Source organism: Podarcis cretensis (genome assembly GCF_951804945.1).
Source record: "Podarcis cretensis genome assembly, chromosome: 1".
NCBI classification, from domain to species: Eukaryota; Metazoa; Chordata; class Lepidosauria; order Squamata; family Lacertidae; genus Podarcis; species Podarcis cretensis.
In genome coordinates this window covers 95,042,794-95,068,664 of record NC_137170.1, presented here as the reverse complement: position 1 = coordinate 95,068,664, position 25,871 = coordinate 95,042,794, and the positions used below count along the sequence as shown (strand labels likewise).

The window sequence follows — 25,871 nt, the reverse complement described above, 5'->3', positions numbered from 1 at the left end:
TGATCAGATTTTGAAACAGTACTAAAAAGAATAATGCAGACCCCAAAAAGCATCCTTAGCATCATTTGTGTAAACACCCAACGGGTTGTTTAAAAGGGCTTCAACACTGGTTTGTGCACTCTTGGGCTGTTGCTTTGCCCACAAAAGCCACCAGGAGCCTATGATATGCTTGTTGTGGGCTTTGAAATTCAGTTTCCCATTCCAGACACTGGTGTAGTACAACCTCAATTCACCTTGCAGGAACATTGGAAGGTGCCTTATACCAGATTGGCCTATTTATCCATCTAGCCTGCTGCTCTCTGCACTGTATGACACTTCAAAGAGCTGCTGTCAATCAAACTCTGAGCCCTTTCCCACCCTGTACTATTTGATCTTTTTAGCTAGAGATGTCAGAAATTTAACCTAGGACCTTTTGCATGCATACCAGATGCTCTGCCACGGAGCTATGGTCTGCCATGCTCTGGTCCAATGCTGACTCCCATAGAGAAAGTGGCAAGGCTGCCAAACCATGGACAGCTCCAAGTGAGCAACTTGCTCTGCCCAAGGTTGGGAGCGACTGGGTTCTTTTAAGACTCTACTTTCTTCAGGCTCCACCCCCTTGTAGGGGACTTCAAAGCTGTAAAGGGCCGACCTATGACCCAAAGATGGGCATTCTGTCTCCGTCCCATAGCCTCCCCACACTGTGTGGTGGGAGGCATCAGGTTCCTCAGAGGGAGGTGCCTGTGAGAGTTTGGGCTCTGGCCTTACAGGCCTTTGTGGTCTTGGAGGTTCCTGCCCAACAACCTCAGGTGCAATTGTTTTCCTACCTTCAGCACTCAGCTCTGAGCCCCAAACCTGACCTAGGTCCCCATTTAGTGCCTCTGAAGGCTTCACCCCATGTTCAGATTACTGCTACATTTAGGGGGCATGGTGTGATCCCTCTTAATTTTCAATGTTGCTGATATAGGCTCTTCACTGAAATTAGATGTGTAGAGACATAACTACCTACACAAATTCTTGTGGGGTGCTCCCCCCTAAGGCGGGGAAAGATTTGCTTCTTCTTTGCATTAGCTTCCTATGATCTCAAGATCATGGGTTCGAGCCCCTGTTGGGCAAAACGATTCTTGCATTGCAGGGAGTTGGACTAGTTGACCCTCAGGCCCCCTTCTAACTCTACAGTTCTATGATTCTATTATTCTAACAACTACACAGTCTTGTCTCTGAGCCCATTGCTGACTTTCAGTTCCCCCCACCCCATGCTTCATGCAAGCTTTTAGCTTTTAAAAATAGTAATAATTCCAGTGTACATCTGGCCAGAAAAGGACAAATGCAGATCCCCATTGGCCTTGTCAGTCAAGTTGTGCACATCAGCACGGACCTTCTCTAGAAAATGATAGTGGTGCTATTTCTTCCCAGGAGAATTGTACTAGTAGAACTCACAATGCAATCAAAATCTGTACTGTTACAGACCTGAAGGTTTAAAGATCAATGTGTCAGTATTAATAGTTTTAATGTGCCTTAAACAAGCTCTTTATTACTCCTTTCACCCTAAGTCTGTATGTTATGTGTATCTTAGGAGGAAAACAGGCATTTGTGTTGAAGGGTTGCCCCAAATGTCTGTGTTGCTCAGTAATGCTGGATGCCAGCAGGAAATTCTGAGCCTAGCTGTATCCCTGACACAACCCAACTACGGTACTCTTCTTGGTTCAGGTTTCATACAATGATACATCTGCTTCCATTTGCCTCTTTCAAGGTAATAGTGCAGTCTGCTGACAGAAGACTCTTGTTAACCTTGGTTTAGAGTAGTTCATACCCCCCTCTCAGCTCTCAACTCTGTTCTTTCATGCTACCATGAACCCAAACCTTTTAGTTAGGATCCTGGTGCTTTAATTAGTTGAAGTGTATGTTTCTGACCATGTGTAAGAGGCAAATCGATTCACTCAGCTTTGTAAACTTTGAGAGAAAGTGTATCACTGACTAGGAAACAGCTCAGGCAAGAAAGGTGGACAAAAACTTTGTTGTTTAAAGCCCGATAAATATATTCTTCCCCTTACTTGCTAAAAACCAAATAGGACATTTTGCCTGGTAGCAACAGTGAAGTGAAACTGACATGCACAATGTTCAGTTCACTTCACACTGGCTCCCTTTAGAGTACCAGAGAAAATAATGAGGAACTACAGCAAGTTTGCAAGGTTCTTTGATAAATGGAATGATAGAAAAAACAACTGTTTTGGTTTGGGGTTTTTTTTTAATGCCAGGAAGAGACCACCCTTCTCATTCACAGTTGGCTTGAGAATGATAAAACAGAAGGGGGATTCACCAAAGGAAACTCTTCTTTATTTTCTTTGTCAATGGGGTGGGAGATGAGGGTCCTATAAGGGCAAGAAAGTGTTTCTTGCCCCCGCCCCACCTGCAGCTTTCTGCTATTCAAGTTTCCTTTGAAACTCAAGTCTGCCCACCTCTAGTAGCAATGGGGCTAGTATCTCCAAGTCCAAATCAGGCCAGATAGATTAATAATGGGCATAAATGACAGGATCCACTTCTCCTGATTGAAACTGATTCACGAGAAAGAGCCACTAGAGAAGGAAAAGCAGGAATTGTTCCTTTGGCCAGGAGCACACAGTCAGGGCCAATTCATCATTGGGCATGTGATGGTCGCTGGCCTTTAATCTGCTTGAAACCTGGGCATGCCTTAGCCCCCTGCCTGAAAAGAACCATTTGTACAGGGCAACATACAAGCTCAGCCTTTTCTTTTTCACTTACAGCCATAAACCACTCTGAATGAGGGTTAGCAGCAGCGTACCCAAAGCACACTCCTTTGCATAGTCACAACAGACACAATAGGAAGCCAGCTACTGCAGTGGTTTAAAAGGTGCTTCTCACTGCACAAGTGTGATATACCCCTTCCTTCCTAGAAAAAAAAGAGAGACTTTTCCTTCTATCTACAAAGGTAATTCTGCCTATTAGTATGCAAGTGAATCCAAGTGGCACCTCTCTCTCTCTCTCTCTCTCTCTCTCTCTCTGGGAGAAATAAGTCTGCTGCACACATTTATGTGCCTGGATTCCTAATCATGTGGAAAGGACAGGGAGACTCTTATGAAATCCACAAAACCCCAGCCCTGGCTCCCCACAATTTTAGCCAAATCATGCTTTCCCTTTGCCCTTCAGTATCAGCTTCAGTATCAACATTTACTGCATAATGCTCAGTTTATTATATCAAAGACCTATCTGCCTGCCCCCCCAAAGTTCATTGTCTGCTAATGGAAGGTCATAAGAGAACAGCCTAATTAGGTCTCTCTTGGCACGAAGTTTTAGAACCTGGGAGCAGACACCAAGAAGGCTCTTTCACATATTGGTGGGGCTTTACCCTTGTGAAGAAGGATCTCTCCACCAATCTGAAAATCTGGATAGCCTCATATAAGAGAATATGGTCTTTCAGGTTACTTGATACACAGTGAATAAGCAACAGTCAAATCACAATCCTACCTAAGTAGTAAATGAGTACTACTGCTACAGTACAATCCTAAACATGTCTACTCAGAAGTGTGTTCCACTGGGGTCAATGGAATGTATTCCTCAATATATGGATATAGGTTTATACATTAAACTTTACACATTTCTGACCTCAGTTTATCCCAGCAAAATTTCAAAGGCTTCTTCTCTTGTTGGAATTATTTTATTCATCATGCTTAGTATTATAGCTACTTATTACAAATTGCCTGTCCAAAATAGTCAACAGTACGGTTACCATTCTTGTACCCCATAAGAACCCTTATGAGTTATTTGAGCCCCTTTAAAGCACAAAAATACAGTTATGTTTTACATTACCATAGGATTGAAAATGTGCTAAACATCCTAGAGTCCTATTCTCCTTTTCCTAAAAAGAGCACCCCAGTGAGTCTTGAACTGTTTCACTGAAATATATGAGGCAAGTGCAGAGTACCTTTGGATAGCATATGAGGCAGAAATAGCTAAGAAGCTAAATGACTCTTTTTACTCAGCATTCAGCTGGGAGACATAGGGACATGTGCCAGATTTGGAGATAAATTACCCGGGGGCAAAAAATTAAAAATTAAACAAAACTCAAGGCGACATCCAGAACATGTCAAAAACAAATAAAATGGACTGAGGGCAACTGACAGTGGTCCTAGCTCCAGTACAGGGCTTGACAGCTGGCACCTCGGGAATGTGGACAGAATACAAATTACTGGTGCTGTAGATTTTTCACTTCTTACTAGAATAAAGGGATGGAGAAGCAGTCCACACACACACACACACACACACACACACCCAAACAAAATCTGCCCAGTCAATCAAGAGCTCTTTCTTTGACTCACTGCAACCTCCTGATATCATACTTACAGTTCTAACAACTGCAATCTTATGCACAATTTTCACAGCTTAAACTCTATTTTAGTCAATGGGATTTAAGCAGCCAAAACCATGCACAGGATTGCTCTCTAGGTTACCATGTCTATTGTCAGTTTTCTTTTCTAGTTATTCCATCTTTATAATCAGATGTAGATTTCCCCTTCAGCTACTAAGTTATGCAGTAGGCATTATTCACTCTCAGACATAACAGACCAGAGATGAATAGTGTGCAGAATTTAACAATGTTTAGCTATTTCCATTCCATATGCCACATATTAATGTTACCCATGTTGTTTTTGCTCTCAGCTTTCTGACCATGCAGTTTGTACTCGCTGCATTCAGCACCCTTGTCTGCACATCCAAATAACCTAACATATTTCAACAACCCTTCTGCATGCCCATTGTTAAAGGATCATGGAACAAAGGTGCTTAAAATGCATATTAAAATGTGCTGTGGTAATCAGGTGCAACCAAGATTATGTGTGGCAGTTTCTCCCACACACGTATTAAGTAATGAAGGTGGGGGGGAATCTGTGACACTCCAGATGTTGCTGAACTACAACTCCCATCATCCCTGACCATTGACCATTCTGGCTTGGGCTGATGGGAGCTGGAGTCCAACAACATCTGGAGGGCGACAGGTTCCCCACTCCTTCTCTGGATGGAGAAAACATATTTGCTGCCAGTTGGCCAGGCTATAAAGAACAGGAACAAAATCCCACCACTTCCAACCTAAGTCAGTGCAAGGTCAGTCATGACAACATACACATCTAACTCTCCATAAGATTGGGCTGTGTCTGTTTGAGCATAACCTACTAAGCTTTTGACAGAGGTGAGGATTGGGGTGGGGGGTCAGTATGAAAAGTCTCCCATTTCTTGCTGCTCCCTTCTCATGCCTAGCTTGTTGACACTTGGAAAATTGTGTTCACCATCAAGTGTCAAGGGCTCTTTGACAAGCTACTTCCAAATCAACGTGCATTTGGGAGAACAGAAGGTATTCTTTGACTTTTAGTAACTAGCACAATCTGACAACTGATGTTTTTGAATTTGAAGAACAAATGCTTTTTCCTTTAAGTACTGTTCCTTTAAGTACTGTTGAGGCCAGGAGTGAAACATCAGGTGGAAAGAGAAGACCCAGAACATTACTGATGCTAAAGGTGAACAATTTCCTTGAGCTGCAAACCTCCTGTTTCCGAGATGGATTTTCAATGCCTTTTAATAATTTCTCAAGGTTCCAAAATAAACTTTGATGGCAAGATTATATTTAGACAAAACCTGAGTATCCCAAAGGGAAGCAGAAACATCCTGGCACTAATTAGATCTCAGTTTTCAAAGTCAAGCCAAGGCAACCTTGCCCACACATTCTATGCAACCCGACTTGTTACCCAAATACTTTTCTTTACTTAAAAAAAAAATCAAGTAGTAAAGTCCTGTGTTGATCTTCTTGCCAGAAATCCTGAATACCTTGGGAGCATAGCCAGGCTGAAATCACTGAAGTGATTGTTCTTCAATTCAATTAAACACTAAAATATACTACAACATCTGCCAGGAGGTCCAAGCTCTAAAAAGGACTCTGCTACACATTTGTTTAAAAATCATACAACATAGGCTTATACTTACTAAAAGTAACTCAAGTAGCTTTCTCATCTCCCATCCCTCTATCTTTATTAACAGACATACTGGTATGACTTAAATGCAGCTGCAATAAATAACCAGATCAACTAAACCTTTGGTTGATTTATCAATGATGGAGAACAACCTTATTCAATGAGAACAACTTTTAATCAGTGCTGCTGAGAATGAAATACACACTTGTTTGTTTTGATGCTGTTTTGAAACTGTGCTTCTAGCACATAGAAACTGTCATGAGGCTTAGCAAGCAGGGTAAGGGCTTATAAAGGGTCCTGCAGGATGACTGGCACCAGGTATAGCACCAGGCAACAGACTACCCTTCCCACAGTGGGGATGGGCTGTACTCAGGGATGGAGCTCATACCTTGCTTGTGGATTGTCCCAGTATCAATTGCTATAATCTCCTTAGATGGATGTAAATATTGTTTTCTTTGGCAGGAACATTTTCTTTTTAATGTTTGCTTTACTTCTATCTTCCTCTTAAACTGACTGCTTGTGGCCTGTCATCCAAGGTTCACATTTGCCCAACTTCAGCAGCGACCCAGCAGCAAATGTTCCCAGGCTGTTCGCTGGGTCCAAGAAGCTTCCACTACCAACAGAAGATTTGCTGACCAGAACACAAACCTGCTTGAGCACTATGCAGAGCTCCTGTTGCTACAGCAATCGGAGAACTCTAATCCCCGGAGTACAAAATGAATCAAAGCATAGGCTGTGTGTTATCTGCTATCTAGACCATTAGTAATTTTCCACAGCAGGGCAGAACACCATGGGTCCCAGTTTGGGATCTTTCAAGTTGCTTTATATTGCCCTAAGTGCCTAACAGCAGGAGTGAGAAAAGGGTGCTTAGCACATTAAGCCTGTCAGGTCTTATCTCTCAGCTTACTTCTTTTCCAGGTCTAGACAGCAGGACCTTCTGGCTCACACCTGCTGACAGTGCACTCTCCCAGCTACCACCCATTCCCACCACATGGTGCTGCCTGATAAGAGCCTAAAACAATTACAGTGGAAACAACCAATCAGCCATAACAAGTTCCAACAACAGTAACTGCAAATAAAATGTTAGTATTCAGAGCATTGGTGGTTTTGTGAGGATTGCATTCAGTTTGGGGTGCCACTGTTTTAAGGAAATGGAGGGGAGCGGAGGCGGGAATCAAAGGTAAGAATGTGTTTAGAAAGTTATGACATCCTTTTTAAAAGACTCAGAAGGAACTTCTGTTGAGAGAATGAATCAAGTTTCAATTTAGTAAAGCATCCATATTCTGTTTACTAAACTACCTTGATCAGGGTCCCCCCCCCATAAGCCTACCATTCTAATCCCATTCTCGTCTGTGAATTCTAAATCCATTCTTGTTTAGCTTCCTGAGACAATGGCATATTCTATAAGCACATCCCATAAAAACACCTGTAATAGAATAAAAAAATAAGATTTCTTTTACATATTATTATTTGTACCCTCTTAACCAAAGTTCAACTATTGGGGGGGGGGGGAATCCAAGGTCTACTAGAACCAATGTCTAAGTCCAAGCCTGTGCTATGTCCTCATAATATTCCTGATGAGAGAAATGGTGAGGTATGGAATCCTCTGCTTTGGTATTAATCTGGCAAGCTGACTGCAATACAGTAACTATGGCCTGCTTTGTACATCACAGTATGTTAAGCTACGGTCTCTTGGGACCCTGAAGATGTGCCAGGTCCTGGAGGGGAACTCACACTCACTTTGTTCCTCCCTGGTCCTCTTAGCTCTGTGTGGCAGCTAAACCAAGGTCCCTAACTTTTTGGGAGCACTGGCCACAGTTCAAATTTTGAGAGAGGGTTGTGAGCATCAGTCATATAATGGCTGTCATGGGGGGCAGGGCGGCATGGCATTTCACAAAATCAAAGCAAGTACAGTCATGATGAAGCCTTTCCCATTAATGTTTTTCCATAGCAGAAAAGGCTTAACCTGTTGAATTTCTGTCTATCATACAACTGTTAAAAACACAAGAAACCCAGCCAGATGAGCAGGATATTATTATTATTATTATTATTATTATTATTATTATTATTATTATTATTATTATTTGTTGTTGTTGTTGTTGTTGTTGTTGTTGTTGTTGTTGTTGTTGTTGTTGTTGTCACCCTGTTTCCCCCCCCCATGCCAACCCTAAACCAAATTCTAGGCTGCCACTTGCCTAAAGGTAAGCCCCATTAAATAGGGAGAGAATTACTTCTGAGTAGACATGTATATCATTGTACTGTAAGTTAATTATAATTCTTAATGAGGGCCTGGACATTAGTCCTTGCACAACTGTAGACATGTCTAAGCCTCTCTGCAAAGTTTTCACATTTCTCTGACCACTGGTCATGCTGGCTGGGCCTAATAGGTATATCCTATCTCATCCTGCTTCCTCAGTCCCAGATTGTGAACATTGCTATTCCTAAGAGTTATCAAAAACATCCCGATCACCCACCTCCTTGGAGCCGCTCAGATGCCTTTAATATATCTTGCATAAATTTGTATTGTCTCATTTTGTTAAGCCTGCAGGGAAAACAGACCTGGCGTCTGAAACATTAGATTAATAGTAATCTGCCCTACCCAATAAATATTGTTTTGAAATACTTTCAGAAATATCAAAGCAGCGCCACAGATACACACAAAATAAGATTATGCTTCTTTTAAAGTAATTTCATCCTAAAACTCCATTTGCTTCAGATTTTTGTTTTGTCTTTATGCATGTTCTGTTATCAATTTATAACCTCAAGTGGGATTTCATCTAGTTTAAAACAGAGACAAAAATGATGATCTAGCATGCTAGTTTTTCCTAGGGTTTTGTTTTGCTCAACCTTTTCTAGAATCAGAAAATTGTAGAGATGGAAGCGACCACAGGGGTCATCTAGTCCAACCCATGCAATGCCTTCAATGTGGGGCTCAAACACAGAACCCTGAGATTAAGAGCCTCATGCTCTACTGGCTGAGCTATCTCAAATTACTGCTTCATAGTGATTACAGTGACAACAGATCACTACCTTAGTCTTCAATGACCTTTTCCTCATCCCAGTACATTTCAAGCAGAGTTGGTCATAATATTGTGCTACCTGGAACTATGGAAAGTGGTTATGCATCCATCTTTCATAGCTCCTCAGAACTTATAAAGCAATTCTAAGTTATTCCTTTTGAACGGTCAAGCCACAGAATCCATTAAAACTGTCACCATCATAATGCTATTATACAAAACTATGATGTGACAACATTTGGAATACTGTGTACAGTTCCTGTCACCTCACCTCAAAATGAATATTGTGGAGTCCAGAAAAGGGCAACCAAAATTATCAAGGGGACGCAGCAACTCCCCTAAAAGGTTGCAGTATTAACAGAAATTCAGCAGGTACAATATTCAGTTACTGCATTGGGGTGGGAAATTCAGTTGCTGAATTTCTGCCTGTTGTGGAGCTGTTAAAGTGACATTCAGAAGGGGGTGGCACAACCTTACGTGAGAAGTATTGTGTTGCGGTTTGGAAAGGAGGCAAGCTACCTGTGGAAGTATTACTAGCAGATGAAACCAGGGGAGTGATTTCTCCCAAAAGCTCATTAAATGTGGTCTGTGGGGATTAAATCACAGCACACAACACAACCAGCCAAGTCTTCTATGTTTCCATCCTTGTTTAGTCAGCTGCACAAAGCAAGATAGTTCTATGTCTGGCATGAGGTTTCTTTCAAAAACTACTGAGCAAAAAAACACACAAAAAAGCAACCAACAAAGCCAAAGGCCAGGTAAAATCACTGTTAGATCATCCATCAAATTGCTTTCACTGTCACCGAAAGGTTATTATGTTCTTCTAAGATTACCATGGACTGTAGGAGAGTATGAAGGAAGGCCCCAATACAAAATAAAGGAGGAAAACCTCCAAAGTGGACTGGAAATGTCTAGTTAATTAGGCCTCTTAAAACTTAAGACTCTTCATCAGGTCCATAGTGTTCCACATATCTTTTATTAAGAAGCATACAAGAACACAAGAGTAATGTCTAGCTCTAACATGAATTGCAAAGCTTTCTAGCAGAGCATGAGGCTGAACATTCTCTGGGAAATTAACAAGACAATAATTTTTGAATGGGAGGATGCTCTGTCAGCATGATCAATAGCAGGATTCACTTCCTGTCTCATTTCCTATTTCTGCTTGCAGTTCACTGCCCAGAGCATTAGATATTCCACAACCATCTTGAAACTCCAAGCACTGGGGCACATTAGAATCAACCAACCACAGAATGGGCTTGGTCTGAAGGTGGGCCTACAAATGCTGCAAAATGGGGCAGGAAAGTTGTGGTAGAATTGACTGCAGGTGGGGGGATCACTTTTAATTTCTTCTCTATGTCAACAACGCTCTGTAAATCGCAAACTGGTGCATGGGGGGGGGAATATAGACAGCTCTATCCCTCCCCTATTCGTTTTATGGCTTGCAGAGACTTCCCCACTCCCCATCACATAAGGAGCATTGAAAAAAACGTGATCCACCCACTTGTACTCTGAAGTGCTACTTACAGGCAAATGTGAATAGCTAATCCTTTCCTTCTTCCCACTCTAAATCTTTTCTTCAAGAATGTCAAAATGAACTTGTATTCTTTTTGCAGAAGGAATAGTTTGACCTAAACCTGAACTGATTTCTAATCTAATACCTGAAGGAGCATTGTGGCCTCGCTTTGTGGTAAAGAGTTGAAGAAATAAAAAAGCTGCTTCTTGTAATGCCCATTCCTACTGCTACAGCTGCTCGGAACTGACGGAGCGGATTTAATTAGAATACAAAATTGAGTGCATTTTAAATGTTCAGAAATTCTATGCTGACAAAGAATTTTTAAAATAATTAAGTTTTATATTCCTTCCTACCTACGTAGAAGAGTACAACTTACATATCTTTTCATCTGCAATATTTTTTTAAAAAATGAAATTATTTGCAGACTGTGAATAATATATGCTTAGATGAAGGGCTGAACAACTTTATAACCTCTTGCAGTTAAATCTTTAAAACATTTCTGTAACTTTCTCTTACCATACTTCCTCTACACACACACACACACACACACACCAGCTTTTAACACTGTTACAGATGAAATCTTTATTTTCTGTTTGGTTTACAGTGGAGGCAGGGGGAGAGCTTATTTATAATGACTCTTGAAAATAGCCATATGAAACCAGGTTACAATTATTGGTATCAATGCAAGGCCTCTTTTGCACGTTTGAGCTCAAATATGCCGAGCAGCATGCAGTGTATATAGCCCCTATATTACTGTGCATAGTTTCCAGCTTGGTGTAGCCATCATGTTTTTGTTATAGTTTCAACACTGAAGTTTCTAGTCCCTATGGACATAGCAATGAGCTTGAAAATATGATAGGTCTGCTTACAGTGACTGACAGCTACTGGGACTGAGACACTTGAAGATCCACAGGCCTTGTGACCTGTGGATTAGAGAAAGATAGGGATGCCCATAATTGGTGGGGCTCAGCTTCCTTTTGATACAGATAAACAATCTGGGAATGTACCTTGGACACATCACACCATCAGGAACAAGGTGGACATTAACAGGCTTGACGACAACTCTATAAAAAACTGAATTCCCTGTGGGCAGTGGGCTCACTTAGTGCACATAGTGCTCCAGTGCTTTTATTGTAGCCATCCCCACACAATTCATAATGCTGTATTTCAGCTCTAACATAAGGAGTGGATTGGGGATTGCATCCCTTGGAATCCGCCTCATTCTCTAGTGCTTGTTGTGATCTGTTAATATTAACTCGGAGAGTGCTCGTAGATCTATCACTTGTACATCATGTGTATTCACTGATGATACCTGAAGATACCAGTCTTTGAGGACTGTTGCAGACTTCACAGTTGTGGAACTCACTCTGCAACATACAGGAAGTGTTTCTGACAGTGATGGTGGAATCACTATTTTGGGGGGCCTCTCCTGGAGTGTATATGAAAAGGACTACACATTTTGACAAGAATGACAGGAAAATGTTGTCTATGGGTGTTTCGACATGGGAGCTTTAATGTGGTTAAATGGGTGATTAGGATATTGCAAGTGGACCACAGGCAACAGCTGTGTTATTGTTGTTTTACTTACTGGATTTCCCGCAAAAAGGGATAAATCCAGATTAAAGGGCAGGGAGAGAAATATGGGCTGGCATTTTGACAACATTGTATGGACACTGCCAAAAAAAACTTGCATGCATGAAAAGCACTGATTCCACCAAAGAACACTTCTAGAAGCACACAAGGACTAATATCCGTATTATATGGCCAGTTCATATTTCCTAGGAATTTAGACTAGAAGCAGTGCAAGGTTACCTCCTCTTGTTTCTGCCCTTTTCTGAGCTGAGATCACAAGATGTGCCAGGCCACAACAAAAAAGGTTTTATTTGTGAGCAGCTATAAAAGCCTACTGCCTCCTCCTCCTTTAGAACAGGAAAGGTTGTGCCTCTATTAAAATTTATCATCATGCTTTAACAGCAAAAGCCTACTTATTCATTTCCATTTGAATTCATAGATGCCTTCCAAGAGCCTGGCATAACATAAATCCACTTCCCATTTGCTCTCTGTGTTTCATTGCTTGCAATTCATGGCTATGTGGTGTGGTGAAGGATGTATCATGAGATCAGTGGTTTTCACCAGAAGGAGCCTCCGCTTCCAGCTTCCCCCACCTCAATTTCAATTTCACTTTTGGCTCTGACTGCCAATTGCCCTGGAACTGCAGAGCATACTTTGGCCCCATCCATCAGCTAGAGAACCAAGGGTTTGGAGTCTGCATTTATGTGAATTATTACAGTCTATTGTTAGCCACCTTTTAACTTGATTGAAAGGCAGGATAAAAATCTTCTACATAATTAATAAATAAATTTCAAAGCAAAGGTTGATAAACAGAGGGTGCTATCTAAGTAGACATCACTTCTACACCTGTCTGCTTCCTAGTGAATAACCCACAGTATCAAAGGGAATGCCCAAACAAGTGGGGAGGCAGAGACAGACAGACAGACAGACAGACAGACAGACAGACACACACACACACACACACACACACACACACACACACACACAGGGGGAGGAGGGAGAGAGGGAGAGAGAGAGAGAGAGAGAGAGAATATCTAAATGAATTAAGTTTAAATGGAATAGTAAAGCCCAGGAGATTATCTTTGTGGTGCTGGAACTAATTCGAGATGTGATTTCTGCCACCACTTTGTCTAATTGTCCCTAAACTATCTGGCTGTTTATCTTTCAGATGGTCGCATGCATATACAACATCCCTTCCAAAAGTCAGCCGTTGTACAGAGAACAACTTTAGACCCCCTACAATTAATCTGCAAGCCTTCAGACTCCCACCTGAATTTAAAATTTCTTATGCTAGGGATGTTGCCAGAACTTTTCAGAGATTGAGACTCCACTCAGAACTAAATAAACATAATAATTTGCAAATTAATGAGCTAGAGTAAATGCTAAAATGTCACAGAAAACTTAAGGAACTTGGCCAAGGTCACAGAATGTCTTTATTTACAGTGCAATCCTAAACATATTTACTCAGAACCCTACTGAATTAAGTGGAGCTTACTCCCAGGGAAGTGAGGTTCAGAGTGCAGCCTCAGTCGCTTTCCACAAGAAATCTCAAAACAATTTACAAAAAATAAAGTTCCAGTACATGAAACAAGGTATGTTAGCTAGCAGAGGATCTCTCCTATGCTTGATGCTATAGGTGAGACCACGGGGAGAAAGAAATCAGCTGTTTGATGATGCTACTATGTCAAAAAATGACATGGGATTCTTGAGTCACAAAAACCTTAACCATGGCGCACTTTGACCAGTTTGTGGGCAGTTTGAACAGCAATTTATTTGAAGGAGCACCTTTCTCTACATTGCCCTGCTGGATTTTAAGACTCGCAGGAAAGGCCCTTTTTGTGCTTCAAGCACCGACTGAAGCCATTCTGAAGTTACAGAATATAAGGAGAAGTCCTCTTGGGGAGCCGTAACTGCAAGGATGGAGCAAGTGGAGTCCCCCAAGGATGGTAACAGGAACCTTAAACTTGTTTGGGGTAAGCAGCAAGATGGCAAAGCTTACCAATGATGCCAAATTGTTCAGGGTGGTTAAAACAAAAACGGGTTGCAAGGAGCTCCAAAAGGATCTCTACAAAGTGGGTGAATGGGCAGTAAAATGGCAAATGTAGTTCAATGTAAACAAGGGTAAAGAGATGTATATTGGGGCTAGGAACCTAAATTTCATATATATGTTTCTGGGGTCTGAATTGGCAGTGACTAACCAGGAATAAAATCTTAGGGTCATAGTGGATAGGCTGATGAAGATGTCAGCCCAGGTCTGCTTAGCAGATTCTTTCTGGCATCTGACTCATTGCTGTGCGACCAGGATACTGGACTTATGGGCCACTGTTCTGATCCAGTAGACCCTTCTTAAGTTCTCAAGATGCTTTAGCTTGGGACAGGTCCTTCTCAGTGGTGGTACATGGAATGGTCTTTCCCTCAACTGTGGCTGGGGTCAATATGGTTCAGATTTGGTGCACACTAAAAATCCATCTCTTTCTCTAGGCTTTTGGCAAAGATGGCATTTGAGATACTGAGTTATCCGATACTGTTATGGGAAGCAGATTACGTGAGATAGTTTTACTGTATGATTTTATGGTATTTATTTATATTATTTGAATGCAACCCACTGAGAACATATGGTGAAGGGTGAAACATACATTTTATATATAAATAAAATAAACCCATATAGTCTTGCTTTGGTCCTGGTGCTTCTGTTAATGGACTCTACTGAGGGATCAGACACAAGTCCACTGCTGTTTACAACAAGCAAGTATGTTATCCATGCTATAGGTACTTGCTGCACACATACATGCAGAGATCACATGTGCTGTATAAGGTATGAAGCCACACATACATGGTTGGTCTTTTTATCTTGTTGAGAACACTGCTGATTTGTTGGAGTCTATATCGTTATATAAACACATTGTCTGTCTTCTTAATGTGATTTCTAGTATTTATTTTTCAGCTATAACTCAACTGAAAAACTTTTATTTCCCTTCTAAGCCATAGCATAGTAATGAATTTTCTCAGTGGTCCCATCAATCTCTCTGTCTCTTTGTTGCTCTTTAAAGAGTAAAGAGACAATCTTCTTTAGCACAATGAAGTGGATTTTAATCAAACGCTTCTGTTGATGGGATTTTGTATACTACCACTGAGGAGGCACCAAGATAGCAGAAATGTTACCAGCCGCAGAAGATGGCTAGCTATCAAGCTAGGAGGTTAGTTTCTCCTAGCTTAAGGACCCTATGCACATATGAATACTCCACTGATCTTCTGTTTTGACAGCTTTAACCAATTACTGCCAAAAAAGCTCCCATTCCCCACAAATCACACTGCTGTTGCAGATGGTAAACTTGGTGCTCACCAGACTACAACTCCTGTCAGACTAAACCAGCATAACCAATGCTCAGAGATGATGATGGGAGTTGTAGTTCAAAACATTTAAATGGCACCAGACTGAGGAAGGGCAGGATACCCCTAATGAGTGTAATCAGTAGAATCCCCGGTGCAAGGGTTTCCATTTGTGCAGTGGGGCTTTCCCCCCAGCCTACACCCACTGAAATTAGCTCTGGGGGGTTGGGGGAGCCCACAGAACAGTGCAGGGAGGGGGGAAGGGGAATTTTCCATCTGGCCTGTGCTGCTCAAACAATCAGAAGAACACGATCATATTGAATTCCTTCCATGTTAAATTTACCTTTAAAATGCTACTGTAACAAAAGCTACTTTTATAATTAGAAAGCCGTCTTAAAATAACAACTATTGTGAGTTTCTGCCAACTTTCAAAAATATATCTATTTGCTCAAGCTGTCCCTGTCCTCTGATACCAGTTGAACAATTCCTAGTTATTGTGATAGTGATTTTTTAAAAACTGTTGTTCTACTGAATCATACCATGTATCACAGTTATTATTTTAATGAGAGGCAGTATATGAATATTATAAACAAACAAACACACAATCTCACTTTACACTGGTTCTGAAAGACATGAACAACTATAGGTTGGTGGTTAATATTCCTTTCCTGGGCAAGGTTCTAGAGTGGGTGGTTGCTGCCAACACTAGGCTCTCTCAGATGAAACTGATTTTCTAAAGCCATTTCAATTGGGGTTTTGTATGGAAACTGCCTTGGTCACCCTGTGGGATGCAACAGAGGGAGTATGACTTAATTCTCCAGGATCTCTCAGTGGTTTTTGAGATCACAAACCATTAACCATTAACGCTTTCAGAGGTTCCACTCATGCCTGGACGGTCTTTTCTAGAGGACCACCAGCTCAGTTTCTAGCACTTACGCTTTGCAGTCCCGTAGAGTTCTATTCTGTTCTGCATGCTTTGCAACTTCTATATGAAACCACTAAGCTGTGCCACTGAAATGTCTAGAGTGAGGTGCCATCAATATTCAGATGACATACAACCCTACTTCTCCTTTCCATCAGACCAAGATGGGAGTGTAAAATCAGTGCCCATACAGCCTTAAACAGTTCAGAACTGCAATACCCCAAGGACTGCCTGTCTCCATATGAACCAACCAACCCAGCCCTGTGAACATCATCTGTTCTTTGTGTTCCTTCTTTGTGTTCCTGCTCTGCAAGGGCAGAGGCCAGCAACACAAGAATGGGCCTTTTCTGTGGTCACTCTCCACTTACGGAATGCTCTTTCTGGGGCGACTTACCTGGTACCTTTGTTACATTTATTTAAGCACCAAGCAAAAACATTTCTCTTCTCACAGGCCCTTGGCTAATTAAACAATCTATGGCCTTTTAAACTGTGTGTGTGTGTTAACTTTGTGTTATTATGGTATGTGTTTTAGTGTTATTATGTTGTAAACTGCCCAGATGAAGGTGCTGTATAGAAATTTCAATAATAATAATAATACCAATTTGAAAATGCAGCCTAAAACACACAGAGTAGTGCATGAAATGATTAGGCTAAAACAACAGTTTGAGAGTAGTCTATAAATACTGTGCATAAGAAAACTATTAATACAGGTATTCAGCCTTTTGAAAATTTTACAGGCCAGAAAGTTTCATGAGCCACTTGTAGAAGTACACGCCTAATGCAATGCCTTGTCCTGATTTAGCCGTCCTTTTTAGGTCTATTGATGTTAAATGTATGCATCTGAAACCAGTTGAATGTAGCCTCCTTTCGGTTCCATAAAAAGAAATTAATTATTGTCTTGTGTGTGGCCTGTTTGAAAGACAAAAGAAGCCAAACTGTGGCATATTGAGACCACGTGAACATGCAGGCTCCCAAAATGTCTTAAAAGCTGCTTTGCTCCTCTCTGGTCTTTCTACTTCTGTGCTGCACTGAACCAAACCAAGCGCTTTGCTTTTATTTCAAATGAAAGACAGTGTACACATTATTTTAACCAATTAATTAATTTCATAGTGTTATTTATCTTGGACATAATCTTGTCTCTCCATTTTTCAAACGTTTTAACCTGATTGTACTTAAGTCCACCTGTCAAATGGCTAAGATGGACTAAGACTGGAGTTTGATAAAGAGTCAGCACTGTGATTAAATTATTCTTGAAAGATCTATTGTCAACAATAAGCCACTCACCACAGGCAGCTATCCCTGCCACCTGCTTTCTTTTCTCAGTTTCTGCAAGTCTGAACTGAAGAGTACTTGGCCTATATGAGGTCCAAGTCTTTTGCTATCAACATAAAGCTATCACTTCCCACACTCTCCTATACTAGACCTGAAGGCTCATAATAAATTGAGCTTTCTAGAATCATAGCCCTACTGCAAAGCAGACCTTTTCAGGATAGATCACTATGCCACAGCACCCATTCACCAGCTGCCACCAACTAAGAACTCTTTTATATACAGTGTGGTGTAGTGGTTAAGAGCGGTAGTCTCGTAATCTGGTGAACCGGGTTCGTGTCTCCACTCCACCACATGCAGCTCCTGGGTGATCTTGGGCCAGTCACACTTCTTTGACGTCTCTCAGCCCCACTCACCTCACAGAGTGTTTGTTGTAGGGGGGGAAGGAAAAGGAGAATGTTAGCCGCTTTGAGACTCCTTAGGGTAGTGATAAAGCGGGATATCAATTCCACACTCTTCTTCTGACTTTCCCACTATTTCACAACCACCGCAGATTCATGAAATCCTGGGACAAGACCTTCAAACACAGTCTATTACAAAGTCTTAACTAGGTGTGCAATTAACCATATTATAGCACATGGCATTTGGATCTCTCTCTCTCTCTCTCTCTCTCTGGGATATTGCATAGATAGCTTCTGAGATTTGGTGTGGGACAACCAAATCCATAGTATACTGCTAAGGAGAATGGTGAAACTGTCCAGTCCTCTAATTACACTGCAGCAAGCTGAAAAGTGGTGTGTGCATATTTTAATTATTTTTTTAAGCAACTGGCATATGGCTGGGCTTCCTTGCATATGGAATCCGAGTAGAAGGTTTTGAGGTGTTCTGCTACCACTGCGGATCCCAAAAGCCTGAAACCAACCCTGCCATACAAATTCAGTACAGTAATGTTACTTACCTCTCTCAGTAGTGCCACACAACCACCCATGTGAACACACCCAAAGATGCGTCAGTACAAACATTTTTAAGGTGTCTACATGCAAACTATATATATTGTAAATAACTTGCAGTGCTGTCTCAAGCAAAACACACCTTACTTATGAGGTTGCTTCCTGGCAAGCATGTCCAGAATTACAGCCTGGGAAGAGTGTGCTGTCAAACACTTTGAAAGATTTGGAAAATTCAAGCAGAGCATCCCCACAGTCTTTACTGCAAGAAGAGGACACTTGCATAGTAAACCATCTAAAACCAGGCTCACTTGACCTGCAGAATTTAATTAGAATCTTTGGCTGCCTAGCACTTTTCCTATTTTATTCCTTTACTAACTTTAAAACTTTCTTATTAACTTGTACAACTTTACAACTTATGTGTGAAAATGAAAAATCCAGTTTCATATATATCAGGAGGTTATGTGTTTAATTTCCTCCTGGCATGCTGACAATACAGAGTTAACCCTTTAATTGATATTATTTGGGGAAGTGGAGGAAATCTATATTACAGAAGTGCTGTTTCTAATTCTGGAAAGAACTTCCTCAAGAGTCCACACAACCTACAACGCCTCTTACAATTTCATGAATGTCAGCCTATAGCTCTCAAGATGTGGATGAAATCCATCTCCCATTATCCCTGACTACTGGCCATTTGGCTGGAGTTGACTTGAATTTATTTCATAAAATTTATATACTGCTTTGGTAATCAACAACTACAACAAAACAACAACACAAGTCAAAACAGAAGGACTACAGCCCTGATCGAAATTGTCCATTGTGTAGTGTGTTGCAAGAGAAGACTGAACCTTCATGCTCAAAGTGGGTTTTTTTCTAACAAAAAGCAAACAACCCCAACAACAACAGCTTAACAGAACAATTCAGGTATGTTGTCTCAAGGAAGGGAGGCTGGAGAAGTCACAAACTATAAAATAAAGTGGTAGTTGCAAGAACGATGAAAACTCAAGACTACTAATCAGTCTGACCTGAAGGAGAAAATACTATTTCAAAATGTGGAAAGTTCAACGAGGTGCAAAGAGGTTGCTGGAAATATGTACAACAAAGCTCTAACAGTGAAATTTTGAAAGCGAAGAAGGGAAGCAGCTGGGAGAGCTATTCTGAGCAACAGCAACAAAAGTCTGGCAGAGAAAGGGTTAAAACACTCTCTCTCTCTCTCTCTCTCTCTCTCTCTCTCTCTCTCTCTCATCCCCTGCTGCTGCTTCACTCAAAACTGCAGCTTCCCAAGTAAAAACTGTCTGGGCTTCAATGCACACATTTGCATATAATGTCTAGTTTGTCCCTTAGACAGTGAAGCATAACAGTTAAGTCCCAGTCAGCAATCTTGGAGCTTTTAAGGGAAATTTTATTCTATATTACTTTTGCAGGCTGGATTGTAATGAGAGAACAGAATTATTTTTTATCTAGGGAAACTAACTTTACATTATAAATGGAAGACACCTTACAAACGCTCAGTGGGGATGAATGCCTACATGTGGAGGAAAGCATCATCATGGCAGAAGGCTCTACCTCCCTGACCCACATGTAGAAAGCCCCCCATTTGCACAGCTGTAAAGGCAAAAGGGTTCTCTCTGTGCAATGGGGAACCTGTCACACAGAGAACTACCTACATGTGTATATTCATGGGGACTCTCTACATACGGTCTAATAAATACATGTAAGTCCAGAGCAGACAGGGCCAGGACAAGACACTTTGCTTCCTGAGGCAAAGGTATCTCCTGCATTCCATGTATAAAACAAGACACACACCACCTGCCCAAGATGGCTGCCCAGTCTACTTAATGGTGGTTCCGGCCCTGGAAATGGATACTGACACTCCTCCCCTGCCCCCATCTGTAAAGTTGTTGCTGTTTTTACCATATTGGACCGAATATAAGCTGCACCTGTATATAATCCACATCTTTAAAATTGGAGGGGGGGAGAGAAGAAAAAATACCCAAATATAAGCCGCTCCATACCTCGCTGCTCTTGGCTGCATACTGGAAGGGGAGGGGGAAGCCACGCTGCGTTGCCAGCGGCCTTTCCCCTTTCTCGCTCTCTCCCTTCCTGGCCTTGAGGGAGAGGACTGGGGACTACGTGTGGGGCGCTTTGCCGGGCTCCTGGCTGCATACCGTAAGGTCGTGAATATAAGCCACACTTTAACTTTTCATAGTGGGAATTTGGGGAGAAAGTGAGGCTTATATTTAAGCCAATACAGTAAATGTTGGCACCTTTTAAGTGTACAATAGAGTCTGTCTCAAGCACTTGGATGCCTAGATTCCTGGAAGTTTACCTTAGTGAGGACCTCACTTGGAAAATCAGCATAACTCAGGTGGTCAGAAAGGACCAACAGAGACTCCATTTCCTCAGGGTCTTGCGAACGAATATTGTTAAACAACTGATGAACTCCTTTTACTGGTCCACAATAGAAAGTGTCCTTTCATACTGTATCACAGTGTGGTATGCTGGCCTGACAGCCATGGACAGAAAGTCTCTACAGAGGGTGGTGAATACAGCACATGATATCATGGGCTGTCCCTTGAGTCTGCTAGATGACATCGCGAGGGATCATTGTCTTAGGAGAGCGAGAAAAATTCTTAGGGATGACTCACACCCCAGCCATCACCTCTTTAATGTTCTACCCTTGGGCAGGAGATATAGAAGTATAATCAGCCGTACCAACAGGCTAAAAAATAGCTTCCATCCGTGGGCTGTTAGGCTGTTGAACAAAAAATAACATAGCGAAATTGACTTGTGAGGTGGTGTGTTGTTTGATAAGAGATTGTTTGGAGGGAGAGGCTTGTTCAATTTCATTGTACACAGGTTGTACAATGACAATAAAGGTATTATTATATTAGATGTGAAAATAAAACAGCAATTCACATTCCTTCCAGATGCTGTGGTTTTCTTGAGGTGATGCTGCTGTAACTGAACTAGCCAGATGACATCACCCCCAGAGAGCACTCTTGGTGGTTTGAATTGCTGTTTGTCAAGGTATCTCTGTGGTGCAGCATCTCTCTTGCTTTCTCCAAACTTAACCCTCGTTCCTCATTCCAGACAAAAAGGACATTAGAGTACGCATGTAACAGAGTTTGCCCCCATTCATCCTTTCCTCCCCTCATCACTCTCTCCGTTGTTGTGTTACAACTTGCTTCTCCCTTCCTTTCCCTCAGCTTCCTCTGCTGCATCACACTCACCCCTGCAATATGAAAATTAAAGCAAATCACCTTTGATATATTATTTTTACCTTGTGTTGGTTAATAAGAACATAAGATCAGGCCAATGGCCCATCTTGTCCAGCATCCTGTTCTCACAGTGGACAACCAGCTGCCTATTACACACATGAAATGCCTTTTACACAAATGATGCAATTAAATCATCATCATCATCAGTATTTCTTAGCTCTGACTCTATGAAGGTTTCAGGCTCCTCGCTGAGGAAAAGTAGTTGCATTTGCTCCATAGGTTCCCCTTGAAGCCTATCACCAAATTTATCTCCCCCACCTATTTAAGCCACTTTGAGAGTCCACCAGGAGAGTGTCCTCCCCACCCCCCACCCCACTCCAAGACTGCTGCCACAAAACAACATAATGTAAAGCCTCCTTCCTCAGGCAGCATGTGCATCCTCCCTCAGCAAGGCTGGCGCCTTACTTTTCCTATGCTTGGATAGCCCTGGAGATAGTTAGCATTAATACAGCCTTGGAAAAAGCTGTGGTTATTCTTGCAAGAGAGCAGCCCAGCTCAGAAAAGGGCTCCCTAGAGAAAAACAAAGCCAAATAACTGGGGGGGGGGAGTTCTTCCGTTTACTGGAATGTTCATTATTGCCAGCAGTGTTTCATAATGAAAGGAAAGTACAATTGAACCTGTATAATGAATCAATAGTATTGATTAGTTGTTCAGTTTAACTTATTGTAACAAATCAATGAAGCGTATGAATTGGGGGCAGTGGGGGGGGGGAGCTTTCTACTGTCATGGAATTCTACAAGCAACTCTCTGTCCCCTCCCCTCCGTTATGGACATTTTCATATTGCTGGCCTTGTTCAAAAGTTTAAACATTAGCGAAGCTGTGCTTGCTAATCATAGTGAAAGATGAAAGCGCAGCTAACGTCATATGGCGTAATTCAGAATTGATTTCCTATTATGATAACATTTCCACTGAGGCCAGCTGTGGTCTACTTCTTCAATGCACATTTAGAGTAGAGTATATACAGCTCACAGCCTTCCTATCACCCCTCCTCCAAAATAAGCTTATTATATTCTTGTTTATCATATTTGTATCTGACCCTTCCTCTGAGGAAATCAGGGCCAATATACATGCAGTTATATTTACAAGAAACCTGAGAGATAGGTGAAGCTGAGAGATGGTGATGGGCCATCCAATATTACAAGGTGAACTTGAGTAGCCCCACCCCCCTAAAAAAAAAAAAAATCTAAGGCTAGCATCCAGGAAAAGGAAGAGGCTGAACCTGAATTGGAGGAGGGGGTTTCTTCCCTTTCCTCCATGGCTTTGGCCACTTGGAACGAGGGAGCAGGGATGCTGTCTCTCCACCCACCTGCCCCAACTTTCATGTGGAATTGAGAGCCTCAATGGATGCCCACAACAGTGGGGAAGATAGAACCAGAGGCAGCAGCGGTGGAACAGGTGCCCAAAGAGAAGAGTGTAGTCTTGTCACCTAGGACCAGGCACTGCTTTCACAGAAAGAAGCAAACCCCCCTCCCACAAAGGAGAGCGCATTTGCAATCTTAACATCCCTGAAGGGCAAGTGAGTCTCATGAGGGTGGGATGGCTCCTCCCCCTGGAGGAAAAGGCGAAAGACTCCCTGCCTACCCAGTCCAGTGGGAAAATAATTCTATTAACTGAATGTCCTCAGTCCATGCTGGCAAATCTTAATCAAAACCTCTGATCCTAGTGCTGGAACCTCACATATACAAAGTTGCATAATTTGTTTTTAGATTAATTTTTGATCCAGTACAACACAGCATATGATTTCTATAATCAACAATGACCCATAAACCTGCACAGGAGAAAAACTAAACAACCGGGCTCTTACTCTTGCACATTCTTTCGTAAGTCTTTGAAGTCTTTAAATGGTTAAAGTGTGCTAAAGAAAGGGTTAGTTCACATTAACATTCTGACTGTAAATGTAAATGCATTGAGTCCCTCTCATTTTCCTGCACCACCATGGCCACTGGTCATACCATTTAAACTTTTTTTTGTAGTGGTTCAAGCCACTGTACCCTAAGAAAGGTGAAAACAGTCCTTAGAAACAATATACCAGGGAGTATGTTTTCTTTTTACTATTCCAGACACTCACCCTATAACAAGCAACACACTTCTCTCTCTTGCTGCCAGAACAGGTTTGCAGCTGTTTTTAAATAGTTTGTCATTTCTAGTACATGAAATGACAAGGAAGGGTGAGTTCTTACCTTTCTGTATGCATAAGGACTCTTACATCCCACTAAAGGGGAGGGGAAGGGCAAAAATAGCACTCCCCTGAAGATCTTTTGCAGTGGAGGCGCCTCCTTCCATCTATACTGTATAAATTATAATTGACCAAATGGTAAACCTACTCCTTATTTCTTTTTGAGGGTTGCCTTTTAATCCTGTTGCAAGGTATTCATAATCTGCAATCCCACATTACATCTGGTGAAACTGAGAAGATAACCAGCTGGCTCCTGATTGCAGGCAACTCATAGCAAAGCTGAGAAGTCATAGTCACAATGTTATTAATTGCTGCCAAAATACTCAAAGAAAATCTTGTTCACACTGCATACAACTAGCCTATGAATCCAACCTTCAAATGGTCTGCTGATAATGGTAGCACAGCACAAGAGAATTGCAAATAAACACACACATATTGAATTTGTAGGAGATAAAAATCAATTTCTGTCATACCATGGATTCCCAGTGATAATATTCCTTTATTATATTGTGTTCTAACACAATATAATTTTGCCTAATGGTTCCACTCTGACAAGACTGGGCAGAACAAAGTGCAGCGGATCTATTTTATTCTGACACATGTCCAGAGCAAAACTGCAGGATCTAGAAAGATCTAATATAGTAAAGACACCCAATGTGGCCTCAAGGGGCCCTGAACCTCCAAGGCAATGTTGGACACCTTAGAGCAGATGAGGAGGCCTAACCCAGGAGATGCCTCTCAAGATGTACTGGGTCTCTTTGAATCTGCTACAAGGTCTGCAGTCATGCAAAGGGGGTCTCAAGGAAGGCTTAGGTTCCAGGAATGGCCTGTTGGGCACACACTCCATGTGTTTCCACAATGGCTCAGAATCACCAGAGCCTGCTCTGGAAAGGTTTCCACCCCAACTGGAAGCTATGGTTTAGGCAGCTCCTTGTGAGAATCAAGCAGAGACTTCTCTTCTTCCTCCTGTCAGCATATCCTTCAGTGGTCACACATGCCACGTATCTGCCCTAGAGAAAAGTGTCATCCTCCACAGTTGTCCCAGATTGAAGGGAACAGCTATATTTACAACCACCAACCCACTCCCCACCCCGCTTTCTGAAATGGATCTCTATAGCCCTATAGCCCTAAACCTGAAGCCAAGAGGAGGCATCAAAAATAAACTGACTTATTATAGTACCTCTGGGTGTGAACAGGATCTGTTCCGGAGGCCCGTTTGCAACATGAAAAGAGCGCAACCCCCAGCGGCACGTCTGTGCATGCACTGGTTGCGATTTGCCGCTTCTGCGCATGCGCGTGACATCATTTTGCACGTTTGCGCATGCGTGAGCGGCAAAACCCGGAAGTAACCCTTTCCGGTACTTCCGGGTCGCTGCGGACGTAACCTGAAAGAACGTAACATGAAGCGGATGTTCTTTCACGTAACATGAGGTATGACTGTACTAAGTCCTATATAAGCTACTATATAAGCTTATATAATATATAAGCTTTATTTTGTGATTTGGGTTTCTGGAACAAGGATAAGCAGGTGAGTGGAGACATAAGCAGAAGTTATTTTTTCTTGATTTTTTATCTTCAACTAAGAAAAGATACCGTGAGCACAGCCCATATACTAAAACTTGGGTTGAGCATGTGCTCAGAGGGACCTGCTCTTGAATTTGAAGGATGTGGGGAGCCTGCAGTTGTTCAGACACTCAGTAACATAAAACTTTACAGGTATGAGGGATGGTTCACCCACCAGAGACTAATGGATTCCTATGGAATCCTTGAAACTCTGAGGAATTTTTGTGTCACCACAGCTGATGGTTCTGCTGAAGCCCTGGGTCCATCTCTGGAATGAGAAGGAAAATCTCTCTCAAACCATTTTCAAATCTTAAAAAATAAAA

At 41.9% G+C, this 25,871-nt stretch overlaps 1 protein-coding gene across 15 annotated transcripts in view; it reads right to left on the bottom strand.

Moving 5' to 3' along the window:
* The window catches only part of KALRN (kalirin RhoGEF kinase), a 492,818-nt gene that overhangs the window by 309,214 nt on the left and 157,733 nt on the right, over positions 1 to 25,871 (bottom strand). Inside the window, exon 1 of one of the 15 annotated variants that reach the window (XM_079992483.1) lies at positions 20,857 to 20,999. The exons of the other annotated variants lie outside the window; for them this stretch is intronic. The gene's annotated coding sequence lies outside the window, so the exon portion shown is untranslated. Of the gene's footprint in view, positions 1 to 20,856; positions 21,000 to 25,871 lie in introns of those variants that run through there. 15 annotated transcript variants of the gene reach the window in all.